Source organism: Bufo bufo, chromosome 2, assembly GCF_905171765.1.
Source record: "Bufo bufo chromosome 2, aBufBuf1.1, whole genome shotgun sequence".
NCBI classification, from domain to species: Eukaryota; Metazoa; Chordata; class Amphibia; order Anura; family Bufonidae; genus Bufo; species Bufo bufo.
This window is the reverse complement of record NC_053390.1, coordinates 722644352-722658612: the sequence shown is the minus strand read 5'-3', so window position 1 is coordinate 722658612 and position 14261 is coordinate 722644352. Positions and strand designations below refer to the sequence as shown.

Below are 14261 nucleotides of genomic sequence, written 5' to 3'. Positions count from 1 at the left end.
CCAAATGGTGGAACGAGGCATGCCCGCGAACCTAAGACTGATGACCACTGTAACCCCTACAATAGTGGAAGGGGCACGGCCACCGGTGCCCTGCTCAGTATATGGAGGGAACCGTGGTCGCCTCGGATCCAGTCAGAAAACACACAGATACACTACAATGTCTGCACACTTAGCTGAAGGAGCTGCAGCCGCAGTGAAGACGGATCCAAAGACAGGCTGGCAATATCCGGAGTACTTGCTGCAGCAGAACACAGGTCCAGTGAAAGGATAGAATACAAGGGAAGATACTCAAGCAAGAGCTACAACTCAAATGAGAAATATAATCCACACACTACAAAAGGAGGAGGGGTGATTTAAAGGCAGGGAAATCAAACGCAGGAGGAACAGCTGGGAGGAAGGAAACAGAAAGTAAAGAGCTCATCACAGGGGCGGAGAAACAGAGCAGTGAGAACTCCTCCAAGCTCTAGTAGTGACATCATCAAAGGGTTGGAGAAACAGAGCTGTGAGAACGTCTCAAAGCTCTGGTAGTGACACCCTGTGAGGGCTGAACTGGAGGAGGAGGAGGACATTGGAGCACAAGCAATGCGTAGCAAAATGAGTGTTTTTTCTACACAGTTGACAGGAGAGGAGGAGCAGGAGCAGTCGGAGGAGCAAGAGGGAAGATGAGGCAGATGACTCAGGCACACCATGGCAGTATGCAGTGGAGATGGAGGCAGGGAGACCCTCTGAGTCACTTGCTCAAATGGCCCACTGCATGCTCACTTGCTTGGGTAGTGACAGCCAAACTGTCACCATTCGGCAAATGGATGACTTCTGGCTCTCCATCTTGTTGGACCCTCGCTACCGGTCCAAAATAGGGGGGCTTTTTTACACCCGCTGTGAGGGAAGACAAACTGAACTACTATAGAGACATCCTATGTAGTCAGTTGGCCGCTGCCTATCTGTGCCATCATCCATCCACTCGCAGGTCTGACTGGGGGGCCCTCAGTGCTCTCGTTCGACTGCCATGGCTGCTGTGGCAGGGTGGGGGGTAGGACCAGTACCAGCTCCATCAGCAGCAGCTTGAGTATAGAGTCGATGATGAGCAGCTTTCTTAACCCGCCTAGTGAAGAAACTACTCACCAGCAGCAGCAGCTAGACCTGGAGCAGAACCTGAACCAACAGATGGTGGCATACTTAGACAGCATCCTGCCACCCCACATTGAAGATCCGCTAGTCTACTGGGCAGCCAAACTGGATTTGTGGCCGCAACTGGCCGAGTTTGCCCTGGAAAAGCTGTCCTGCCCGGCCAGTAATGTGACATCAGAGCGGGTGTTTAGTGCGGCGGGGGCCATAGTTACCCCAAGGAGAACTCGCCTGTCCACCGCCAAAATGTGGAGAGACTGACCTTTGTCAAGATGATCAGGCGTGGATCAGCCAGTATTTCCACCCACCAATGCCTGATGCATCAGATTAGATCATCCATACTGCCTCAGCCAAATCTTGACAAAAGAGACCGGTTTCTTCTGGCTACCTGTCTCAGCTACTATTCTGATGTTGTCACCCTCCTGATGCCACACATCTGATGCCGAATGCTCCTTACACCCACCATCGTAAGCAGGTACTGTTATTGCCATCCACCTCCTCACTCTGTCACCGGGTCACTCTGTGGTCTCCTGATGCTGCTGCCACCTCCTTACTCAGGTCTCATCATGCTGCTGCTGCCACCTCCACACTCTGTCATTGTGCCTCTCTGTGGCCTCCTCATGCTGCTGCTGCTTCCATCTCCACACTATGTCACCTTGCCACTCTGTGGTCTCCTCATGCTGCTGCTGCCACCTCCAAACTCTGTCATTGTGCCACTCTGTGGTCTCCTCATGCTGCTGCAACCTTCACACTATGTTCCCTTGCCAGTCTGTGGCTGTCAAGCTCGTGTGTGGCAGGAAAACACCACACCGAGCATAGGAGGGAAAGGGGATACCGGAATAAGGCCTGGAAACTAGGGAAGGAAGATGGACACCTTCTAGAGAAAACCCTAACTCCAGTCCTGACAGACTACCAGTATGAACAGGCCCCAAAGGTAGGCAAGTTCATATACCGCATATCTAGAATCCTATCTCACCCTATATGACCCTTGAACTAATGTGAGTACTGAGTCTGCCTATTCCTCCAAAGGGAAGGACGAACATGTGTCTCCCTCAGGCCTAATGACAAACAGGGAAAGGCAACACACACATATATATATATATATATATATATATATATAAAAACAAAATACAAACAGGAAAGGAAACACTTATCTTCAATGAAGCTTTGGTAGCACCAGGAACTCAGCCCAAAACCAAACACAAGCTAACCACAAGTCTAACAGAAGCTATAAACCGCATAGCATAGTGGGAGAAACAACAATAAATAGAGAAGTTTAAATGACTACAATAGCCACAGTTGGGGAAAGAAGGTGTGGCAAGCACCAGAAACAACACAGACATCATTTGATCCAAAAGGAGAACATGTCAGATAAAGCCACGTGCTGCCAGACTCACAGATCTCCTGCCACCAGTAGCAGGAACATTTGTATGTCTTGGTACGTCCGTGACAGTGGCCTCCTCATGCTGCTTCTGCTGCCACCTCCACACTATGTCACCTTGCCAGTCTGTGGCCTCCTCATGCTGCTGCCACCTCCACACTCTGGTATGTTACCTTGCCACTCTGTGGTCTCCTCATGCTGCTGCTAAATCAACACTATGTCACTGGGCCACTCTGTGGCCTCCTCATGCTGCTGCCACCTCCACACTCTGTGATCTCCTTATGCTGCTGCTGAATCAACACTATGTCACTGGGCCACTCTGTGGCCTCCTCATGCTGCTGCTGCCACCTCCAAACTATGTGACCTTGACACTCTTTGGTCTCCTCATGCTGCTGCTATCTCAACACTGTCACAGGGCCACTCTGTGGTCTCCTCATGCTGCTGCTATCTCAACACTGTCACAGGGCCACTCTGTGGTCTCCTCATGCTGCTACTACCTCAACACTATGTAATTGGGCCATTCTGTGGACTTCTCAAGCTGTTCTCCCACCCTCCCCACTCCATGACGGGGCCACTATTTTGGCCTGGTTGACATAATCATTTATTTAAACCTTCTTCTGATCTGTCAGAAGGAAGTAAAAATGAAACGCACAATGGATCCTGTCTGTGTAGCAGCTGTAAGGCCTGTATGGTCCCATCAGAAATGGCTTATGATTTGGTAGCCAAAAGCAGGAGTGGGTACAAAACACAGAAGACATGCAAATATTCCAATTATGTGTCATCTCTGTTTTGGATCCACTACTGAATTGTTGGGCTTTAGCAATACTGATGGATTACTGACCAAATGCTGACCGAGTGAAGTTGGATGCTCAACAAACAGGAATATTGTTCTGACGGATCAGAGAAAGGGCAAAATAATTAGTGACGTCAACACAAACTTACTGCTGACACCCTCTCCACTCTGTCGGGGGGCTCTACTTGTATAAGCGTTTAATAGAACAGGTTCTGTAGACATGTGGAATCCGCTGACGATGGTGTAAAAGGAGTGCGCTCTTTCACGCTACAGTAGGATCTTTGGCCTCTGCACGGTTCTTTATACCTGGCGCTAACATCGACCTGTAAGGCTAAATTCACACTTGAGTTATTTGGTCAGTTTTGGACCAGTAACTGCCCAAATAAGTGAAGTGTGCAGTGATTCTAAGAGCGACGCCTGTCATGTGCGTATCATACTGACTCACAGTATTGTTTCACTACCACAGCAGACTCCCTATGCGTGTTACTGCAAGACACAGTGTTCTACACCACTATACAGGCTCTTTGCAGCCAGGAAATAGCTGTGTTTTAACGTGATTCACCGCAAATAAATTCGGATCAAATCAAATATTTTTGAAAAATTCTGCGAATTGGCCAAATCGAATTTTTGAGAAATTCGCTTATCTCTAACTCCAAGTAATACAGGTCTATAGGTCAGATACTAATAGTGAACACATTACCAGCATTTACTGTGAGCTCTAAAATACTCAGAATTACAAAGTGACTTGATCAATTACCACCATCCTAAAACAAAATCATGGACACATCAAATTTTTTTCACAGACACTGAAAAAAGTCCCCAATTGTTACGGACTGTCCAGTTTTTTTTTGACAGTTGGCAACTGTCACGGCGCGGTCTAGGAGGCGGGCGCGACTGGAGCGCACACGCATCATCAGCGCATCCAGCATCGCCCACGCTCCTGATAATACTATGCACTCCCCCCGCGCGTCTATGCGCATTCATGAGAATGGTTTTAGGGCTGAGCGCCGAGCTGATCACTCGGCGCTCGGCTGTGTAGTCTGTGTGGAGTCATGTGACGCTGGCCACGTCACATGACCCTTCTGGCTCCCTATTTAAACAGGCAGTCTGCTGGCCACAGATTGCCTGTTATTTAGGTTCCACCTGCGACTCTGTCTTTCCTGGCGTACTTACCTCCTGCTGAATTCCTGACGATCCTCTGCCTGCTCCTTGTGTACTTTGCTGCTCTCCTGGTATTCTGACCCCGGCTTCCTCCTGACGATCCTCTGCTAACTCCTTTGGTACATCACGACTCTCCTGGTATTTATGACCCCAGCTTCTCCTGACTATTCTCTGCTAGCTCCATTTGTACTTCGTAGCTTTCCTGGTATAGACTCGGTCAGTTCACATTCTGTTGTTTGTCTGGTCTGTCCTCCCTGCACTTATTCCAAGCTAGGGATTGCCGTCCAGTTGTCCCCTGTCATTAGGACTCGCGAGGCAAGTAGGCAGGGCCAGGGGTGAGGGTGGAGCGCAGTGGTCACTTCCTTCCCCCCTGTGTGTGTGTACGTGTCCGTTATAGAATAACAGGCCTACTGAAACCACTGTACCATGAATCCTCTAGTGACCCTGACTGAGCATGTGTCAAACCTGACGCAGATGGTGCAGGAGCTAGGGGAGAAGATTCATTCCCTAGAAATAGGACAATACGCCGCTGCTCCTCAGGCCTCTGGTCTGAACTTGAGCCCTCATATGGAGCCACCGATCAAGCTTCCAGAACCCTTTTCTGGAGATCGGAGGAAGTTTCACTCCTTTAAGGAGAGCTGTAAATTGTATTTTAGTTTACGCCCCTTGTCTTCCGGGTCGGAAAGCCAATGGGTAGGCATTGTTATTTCCCGCTTACAGAGGGATCCCCAGGAGTGGGCCTTTTCTTTACCCCCTGATGCTAGTTGTTTAACCACAGTAGAGTTTTTTTTTTTCAGGCTCTGGGTACCCTGTATGATGAACCAGACAGGGCCCTGGTAGCCGAAACCGCGCTGAAAGCATTGGTTCAAGGCAACCTCTCTGCGGAGGAGTATTGCACCCAATTTAGAAGGTGGTGTGTTCCCTCAGGGTGGAACGAGCCAGCTCTTAAGTGTCAATTCAGGTCAGGCCTATCTGCTAATCTAAAAGACCTACTAATGAGTTATCAGCTCCCAGAGACTCTTGAGGAGACTATTGCAGTACGCCAGTCCTGCAGGGTGAGCGAATGTGAGGTCACGGGGGTCAGTTAACAGACCGAGGGTTGCTCTTTGTACTCACAGTTTGTAGTATACCCTGGGCAGGCGTGATGGAGAGGCTGGCACGTAGATCCTCTGGGGCACTCTCTGGATATAGGGACCAGGCCAGGTGGTAGGAGAGGTGCCCTGGGTGTTGAAAGTTTAGCGTGCCTATGGCAAGATCCCTTACAGTTCGTGACGCCAGTGCCGGTAACAGTGGCACACCGATTTGTTAGGAGGAATAATTGAGGTACACATGATTATGGTGAACTAGAACTCCTCTTTACTGAACAGTTCAACTATATACAGGCTTCAGACAGTTCCATATGAAGTAGATTTGATAACATGCAGGCTTTACATTAATGGCAGGTAGAATCCTAGCAAGATTACTCAGAGGGAATCAACTTACAGATCAGGCTGTACTTTCTGCAGAATCCTGTCTGACTTTCTCCAAGGCCTGAATGCCTAATAGCTGGCTTTATCCTTGGGTAGGGAAACCTTTCTCTGGTATAAATCCACTTGCTGCAAATAAACTTCTGCCCTTCAGCTTTCTACTTGGCTGGATACAATTAGCACTGCTCTGTACTTTGCTTGATGCAGAATAACTTCAGGAGGGAACTTCTTCTCCTAGAAGCAGGTTAGGAACCTGGGCTTACTAGCTGCATGTTAGAAGCTGGAACTCAGCTCCTGCCTGACTGAAGTGAATCTTGGTTTCTGAAAAAAAAAACCTCTCCTGGACTGGACCTGACTATATATACTAGGGGGTTCCCTAGCTGCCTCTACAGCTTGGGAGGAGAAACTACACCCCTAGCAGGTCTGGTACACAGGAAATAAACATGAAAGTATACATTACAATGCAATATAAAATACCATAACCATGTTCCACAGGAGGTGGAGAACAAGTGACCCAATTGACCCTTGAGTAGTGCCCACCCTTACGTAGTGGGACACTACACTATGACCCTAGCAGTCCGACTCGACCGACGTGTGAGAGAAAGACGACAGGAACGACAGTTCTCTTCTCAGGTGCTGGTCCAGTCTGAGGTTTGTACCAGGAGTGGTGTTGAGGTCTCCTCAGAAGAACCTATGCAAATTGGCATGACCAGAGAGGATCAGCGCCGCAGATGTGGGATCTGTTTCTACTGCGGAGATCCTGACCATTGGATCAATCAGTGTCCAAAGAGGATCTTTTCTGATAAGGCTTCCAAGACAAGACCACCAAGGGACCAGGTACTCCCTGTTATTACTAAGAGTAAGCTTTTAGTTCCTATAACCATTTCTCTGGGTTCTAATAAGTGGTCGGGTCAGGCCTTTATAGATTCGGGCTCAGCGGCCAGCTTTATTGACCATGGGTATGCTACTAGACAGGGTATTCAAATTTTAGTTTTTCCTACGCCCATCCATATCATGGCCATCGACTCCACTCCCCTGGTAGGGGGTACTGTGAGGTCATGTACCTCAGAGATTTGCTTAGCTGTGGGAGTGTGCAACTTAGAGAAATGTTCCCTGTTTATCCTGGAGAACTTACCTGTCGAGGTGGTATTGAGGATGCAGTGGCTCCAATTACACAATCCTACGATTGATTGGACCAGAGGGGAACTGGTGAGTTGGGGATCTGAGTGCGGCTCGTGTTTGTCTAGAATATGGGTTGGGTTCTCTGTGGAGTCTGAGGTATTACCCGCAGTCATAAAGGAGTATGATGATGTGTTCTCGTCATCGTCTCCAGAGGCTCTTCCTCCCCATAGACCTTATGATTGCGCCATAGTCCTGGAGAAGGGGGCAAGGTTTCCTAAGGGGCGTATTTACAATCTTTCCAAACCTGAACGTGAGGCCATGGAAGATTACATTAAGGAGAGTCTCATTAAGGGGCACATTAGACCCTCGGTTTCTCCTATGGGGGCGGGGTTTTTCTTTGTTAAGAAGAAGGATGGTGGTCTTAAACCCTGTATAGATTACCGGAAATTAAATAAGATCACTATCCGGAATACTTACTCCCTCCCATTGATTCCGGATTTATTTAACCAGGTATTAGGGGCGGCCTGGTTTTATAAGATTGATTTAAGAGGAGCATACAATTTAATCCGAATCAAGGAGGGGGACGAGTGGAAGACAGCGTTCAATACCCCGGCTGGTCACTTTGAATATCTCGTTATGCCTTTTGGACTCAGCAATGCCCCGGCTGTGTTCCAAAATTTTATGAACGATATTCTTAGGGAGTTTTTGGGAAAATTTGTTATTGTATATCTCAACGACATTTTGATATTTTCCCCTGATTTTAAGAGTCATGTGTTTCATGTTAGACAGGTGTTGGAGGTGTTGAGAGAGAACCAATTATCTGCTAAACAGGAGAAATGTGTCTTTGGGGTGCAGGAGATTATATTTTTCGGACATGTTCTGACTCCTCACGCCATAAAGATGGATCCTAGCAAGGTTTTAGCTATTAAGTGATGGGTAAGACCATCATCCTTAAAGGCCTTACAACGTTTCCTTGGTTTCGCTAACTACTTCTGTAAGTTCATAAAGAATTTCTCGGTAATCGCTAGACCACTGACCGACCTCACTAAGAAAGGGGCGGATCTGGAAAATTGGTCTACTGAGGCCTTAGATTCATTTGAAACCCTAAAGGAGGCTTTCAGTAGCGCTCCCGTTCTAACCCAGCCAGATCAGGAAAATACTTTTATCGTGGAGGTGGATGCTTCTGAGGATGGGGCAGGAGCAGTCCTCTCGCAAGGTCCTGCTACCCTCACTAACCTGAGACCTTGTGCCTTTTTTTTCCCGAAAGTTTTCCCCCTCTGAGAGAAATGATGACATAGGAAATCGGGAGTTACTGGCCATTAAGTGGGCATTTAAAGAATGAAGACATTTTCTTGAGGGGGCAAAACATTGTGTTACTGTGTTACCTAATGTTTCTCGAGTCGGCTAAAAGGTTAAATACCAGTCAGGCTAGATGGGCATTGTTTTTTACTCGCTTTAATTTTTCCATCACTTTCAGACCAGGAAGTAGAAACGTGAAGGCCGACGCACTCTCTCGGAGTTTCTGTGCATACCAGCCTACTGAGACTCCACCTGAAACCATTTTACCAGCTAAGGTCTTCCTAGCAGCCTTGTCTCAGGACATCATGACTCTCATCAAGGCTGGACAACACCTAGCTCCGTCGTCCACTCCTACAGATAAGTTGTTTGTTCCTGTACAGCTTCGTCTCCAACTGCTGGGTGAGTGTCATGACTCAGTTTTTTGTGGACATCTGGGCATTGAGGGCACTAAAGAGCTGGTTTCCAGATCATTCTGGTGGCCTACTTTAACTAGAGATGTCAAGTCTTATGTGTTGGCCTGCGAGGTTTGTGCGAGGTCTAAGACCCCTAGGACTCGCCCGGCTGGGGACCTACAACCCTTACCCATTCCCAGTAGACCCTGGTCTCATATCTCAATTTTATCACTGATCTGCCACCTGCAGAGGGTAAGACTGTGGTTTGGGTAGTGGTTGATAGATTCAGCAAGATGGCTCACTTTATTCCCCTGCCTAAACTCCCGGGTGCGAAGACCCTAGCATCTCTGTTTGTGGAACAAATTGTACGTTTACATGGCATTCCAGAAAATATTGTATCTGACAGGGGTGTGCAGTTTGTGTCCAGGTTTTGAAGGGCCTTCTGTCTGAGATGCCAGATTTCTCTGTCCTTTTCATCTGTTTATCACCCTGAAAGTAATAGACTGACTGAGCGCCTCAATCAGTCGGTGGAACAATTTCTCAGAGCATATGTTGCAGATGATCAACAGTTGTGGGTGAAATACCTTCCGTTAGCAGAGTTTGCTCACATTCTGTTATTTGTCTGGTCTGTCCTCCCTGCACTTATTCCAAGCTAGGGATTGCCGTCCAGTTGCCCCCTGTCATTAGGACTCGCGAGGCAAGTAGGCAGGGCCAGGGGTGAGGGTGGAGCGCAATGGTCACTTCCCTCCCCCCTGTGTGTGTGTACGCGACCGTTACAGCAACCCTGATCGGGCTGCATGACTAAGGACAGATCAGAGTGCACATGGTGAGCCCTTTCTACATGCTAAAGTGCCTACAATTGTCAAGTGAGCATGGAGCATGTGGATTGCCAGGTGTGTGCGCCACTTATGTGGGGAAGAGATGGCAAAAGAATGCACTATGTAAAGGAGATTATCTGGCGGAAAAAGTTTGATTCTCTGGGAATGTTCTTCTGAGAAATCTTGGGTTTTCATATTGATGTGGATGTTTATTTTACCTACACCACCTACTTAAACAACGTAGAGACCAATTGCAGTCCTGTATGGCAAGGGTATTTCATAAGGGCTGTGGCCTCTTTCAGTAGAATAATGTATCCTGCCATTCTGCAAAAATAGTTCAGGAATGGTGTGAGGAACATGAAAATATGCTGATTAGAATATTAGGAGCTACACATTATCAAAATATAAATACAATACGCTTTCAGACACCTGTGACAGCACCTTATCTCCCCGAGCACAAAAGGTAAAAAATGGGAGAAAGGAGCAGAAGAGGGGTTCACACTGCCAGGATACAAAAACTCGAGACTGAGTCAAGCAGTGGCATTTGTGGGTCACTGCTGTAACAGTTAGTCATTAACATTTTATGAAGAAGTAACGGGGCTTTAGAATGGCCCTTATGATTGAAAATAGAATAACCCTATATATTTGATATCTTAGGAATAAAAATTTGCATGCTTGTTCCATCTTGAAAATTTAGTAGGCACGTCAGGAGATGAGTAAATGCTAGTACCATATAATGGAATATTTAGATCCTATATTCTTAGACAAATAGTTCCATTGTAAAAACAGAGTTTGAGAGACCCAATAGACTAACATTTTCTGTAGCTCACTTGTTAGCTATGCGGTGAAGACTGAGCCAGAGTCAGCAGACAGCTCTGTTTTACCGCTGCAGACCTAGAAAAGGCAGGATAGAAACCCTATACACAAAAGAAGCTCCTCTGTCACCATACTCCATCACTTCCTGTAGAATCTCATTTTGTCAACATTTCTCTTGTCAAGTAACTTGCATTCATTTCAGCAACCATAAAGTACAAACACCATGCTATATAGTCTATATAGACACAACAGGAGGAAGTATGTGTCTTCAATATGGCCACCTACACAGAAGGCTCTTAAGTAGAGTTGAGCGAACACCTGGATGTTCGGCTTCGGGAAGTTCGGCCGAACTTCCCGGGAATGTTCGGGTTCGGGATCCGAACACGACCCGAACTTCGCCCTGAACCCGAACCCCATTGAAGTCAATGGGGACCCGAACTTTTTCGGCACTAAAAAGGCTGTAAAACAGGAAAGGGCTAGAGGGCTGCAAAAGGCAGAAAAAAAAGATAGGTAAATCCCCTGCAAACAAATGTGGATAGGGAAATGAATTAAAATTAAAATAAAATAAATAGAAATTAACCAATATCAATTGGAGAGAGGTCCCATAGCAGAGAATCAGGCTTCATGTCATAGCAGAGAATTAGGCTTTATGTCACCCAACACTGGAACAGGCCACTGTCAGATATTTTTAGGCCCCAGCACCCAGACGGAGGAGAGAGGTCCCATAGCAGAGATTCAGGCTTCATGTCATAGCAGAGAATCATGCTTCATGTCACCCAATACTGGAACAGGCCACTGTCAGATATGTTTAGGCCCCGGCACCCAGACAGAGGAGAGAGGTCCCATAGCAGAGAATCAGGCTTCATATCATAGCAGAGAATCAGGCTTCATGTCACCCACCACTGGAACAGGCCATTGTCAGATATTTTTAGGCCCCGGCACCCAGACAGAGGAGAGAGGTCCCATAGCAGAGATTCAGGCTTCATGTCATAGCAGAGAATCAGGCTTCATGTCACCCATCACTGGAACAGGCCATTGTCAGATATTTTTAGGCCCCGGCACCCAGACAGAGGAGAGAGGTCCCATAGCAGAGATTCAGGCTTCATGTCATAGCAGAGAATCATGCTTCATGTCACCCAACACTGGAACAGGCCACTGTCAGATATGTTTAGGCCCCGGCACCCAGACAGAGGAGAGAGGTCCCATAGCAGAGATTCAGGCTTCATGTCATAGCAGAGAATCAGGCTTCATGTCACCCATCACTGGAACAGGCCATTGTCAGATATTTTTAGGCCCCGGCACCCAGACAGAGGAGAGAGGTCCCATAGCAGAGAATCAGGCTTCATGTCATAGCACCGAATCATGCTTCATGTCACCCAACACTGGAACAGGCCACTGTCAGATATGTTTAGGCCCCGGCACCCAGACAGAGGAGAGAGGTCCCATAGCAGAGAATCAGGCTTCATGTCATAGCAGAGAATCATGCTTCATGTCACCCAACACTGGAACAAGCCACTGTCAGATATTTTTAGGCCAGCACCTCCAAGGCATAAAAGGCTAGCTCTGGCCACGTGGACAATTTGGAGACCCAGAAGTTGAATGGGGCCGAACCATCAGTCAGTACGTGGAGGGGTGTGCACACGTACTGTTCCACCATGTTAGTGAAATGTTGCCTCCTGCTAACACGTTCCGTATCAGGTGGTGGTGCAGTTAGCTGTGGCGTGTTGACAAAACTTTTCCACATCTCTGCCATGCTAACCCTGCCCTGAGAGGAGCTGGCCGTGACACAGCTGCGTTGGCGACCTCTTGCTCCTCCTCTGCCTTCGCCTTGGGCTTCCACTTGTTCCCCTGTGACATTTGGGAATGCTCTCAGTAGCGCGTCTACCAACGTGCGCTTGTACTCGCGCATCTTCCTATCACGCTCCAGTGCAGGAAGTAAGGTGGGCACATTGTCTTTGCACCGGGGATCCAGCAGGGTGACCACCCAGTAGTCCGCACACGTTAAAATATGGGCAACTCTGCTGTCGTTGCGCAGGCACTGCAGCATGTAGTCGCTCATGTGTGCCAGGCTGCCCAGAGGTAAGGACAAGCTGTCCTCTGTGGGAGGCGTATCGTCATCGTCCTGCGTTTCCCCCCAGCCACGCACCAGTGATGGGCCCGAGCTGCGTTGGGTGCCACCCCGCTGTGAACATGCTTCATCCTCATCCTCGTCCTCCTCGTCCTCCAGTAGTGGGCCCTGTCTGGCCACATTTGTACCTGGCCTCTGCTGTTGCAAAAAACCTCTCTCTGAGTCACTTCTAAGAGACTGGCCTGAAAAGCTAAAAATGACCCCTCTTCCTCCTCCTCCTCCTCCTGGGCCACCTCCTCTTCCATCATCGCCCTAAGTGTTTTCTCAAGGAGACATAGAAGTGGTATTGTAACGCTGATAACGGCGTCATCGCCACTGGCTATATTGGTGGAGTACTCGAAACAGCGCAGGTCACACAGCACACAGGTCTCGCATGGAGGCCCAGTCATTGGTGGTGAAGTGGTGCTGTTCCGCAGTGCGACTGACCCGTGCGTGCTGCAGCTGAAACTCCACTATGGCCTGCTGCTGCTCGCACAGTCTGTCCAGCATGTGCAAGGTGGAGTTCCACCTGGTGGGCACGTCGCATATGAGGCGGTGAGCGGGAAGGCCGAAGTTACGCTGCAGCACAGACAGGCGAGCAGCGGCAGGATGTGAACGCCGGAAGCAGCAGCTCTGACATGTCGGGGTAGTTGTGAATGAACTTCTGCACCACCAAATTCAGCACATGCGCCAGGCAAGGGATGTGCGTCAAACCGGCTAGTCCCAGAGCTGCGACGAGATTTCGCCCATTATCGTACACCATCAGGCCGGGCTTGAGGCTCACTGGCAGCAACCACTCGTCGGTCTGTTGTTCAATACCCCGCCACAACTCCTGCGCGGTGTGGGGCCTGTCCCTTAAACATATGAGTTTCAGAATGGCCTGCTGACGTTTACCACGGGCTGTGCTGAAGTTAGTGGTGAAGGTGTGTGGCTGACTGGATGAGCAGGTGGAAGAAGAGGAGGAGGAAGCCGAGTAGGAAGGGGAGGCTACAGGAGGCAAAGAATGTTGCCCTGTGATTCTGGACGTGCGCCAAACAGCTCTCCGCCTGGGGCCCAGCCACCACTACATTTTCCCAGTGTGCAGTTAGTGAGATATAACGTCCCTGGCTGTGCTTCCTGGTCCACGTATCTGTGGTTAGGTGGACCTTGCCACAGATGGCGTTCCGCAGTGCACACTTGATTTTATCGGATACTTGGTTGTGCAGGGAAGGCACGGCTCTCTTGGAGAAGTAGTGGCGGCTGGGAACAACATGCTGTGGGACAGCAAGCGACATGAGCTGTTTGAAGCTGTCTGTGTCCACCAGCCTGAATGACAGCATTTCATAGGCCAGTAGTTTAGAAATGCTGGCATTCAGGGCCAGGGATCGAGGGTGGCTAGGTGGGAATTTACGCTTTCTCTCAAATGTTTGTGAGATGGAGAGCTGAACGCTGCCGTGTGACATGGTTGAGATGCTTTGGTGACGGAGGTGGTGGTGTTGGTGGTACATCCTCTGTTTGCTGGGCGGCAGGTGCCAACGTTCCTCCAGAGGCGGAGGAAGAGGCCGAGGCAGCAGCAGAAGAGGTAGCAGGGGGAGCCTGAGTGAGTTCCTTGTTTTTAAGGTGTTTACTCCACTGGTCATGCAGGTTGTGCTAAGGTTCAGAACGTTAATGCCTCGCTTAAGGCTCTGATGGCACAGCGTGCAAACCACTCGGGTCTTGTCGTCAGCACATTGTTTGAAGAACTACCACGCCAGGGAACTCCTTGAAGCTGCCTTTGGGGTGCTCGGTCCCAGATGGCGGTG

At 48.8% G+C, this 14261-nt stretch overlaps 1 protein-coding gene across 3 annotated transcripts in view; it reads right to left on the bottom strand.

Annotated features, from left to right (window-relative positions):
• DLC1 (DLC1 Rho GTPase activating protein) overlaps window positions 1–14261 on the bottom strand; it is a 590258-nt gene that overhangs the window by 223463 nt on the left and 352534 nt on the right. The window lies entirely within an intron of this gene.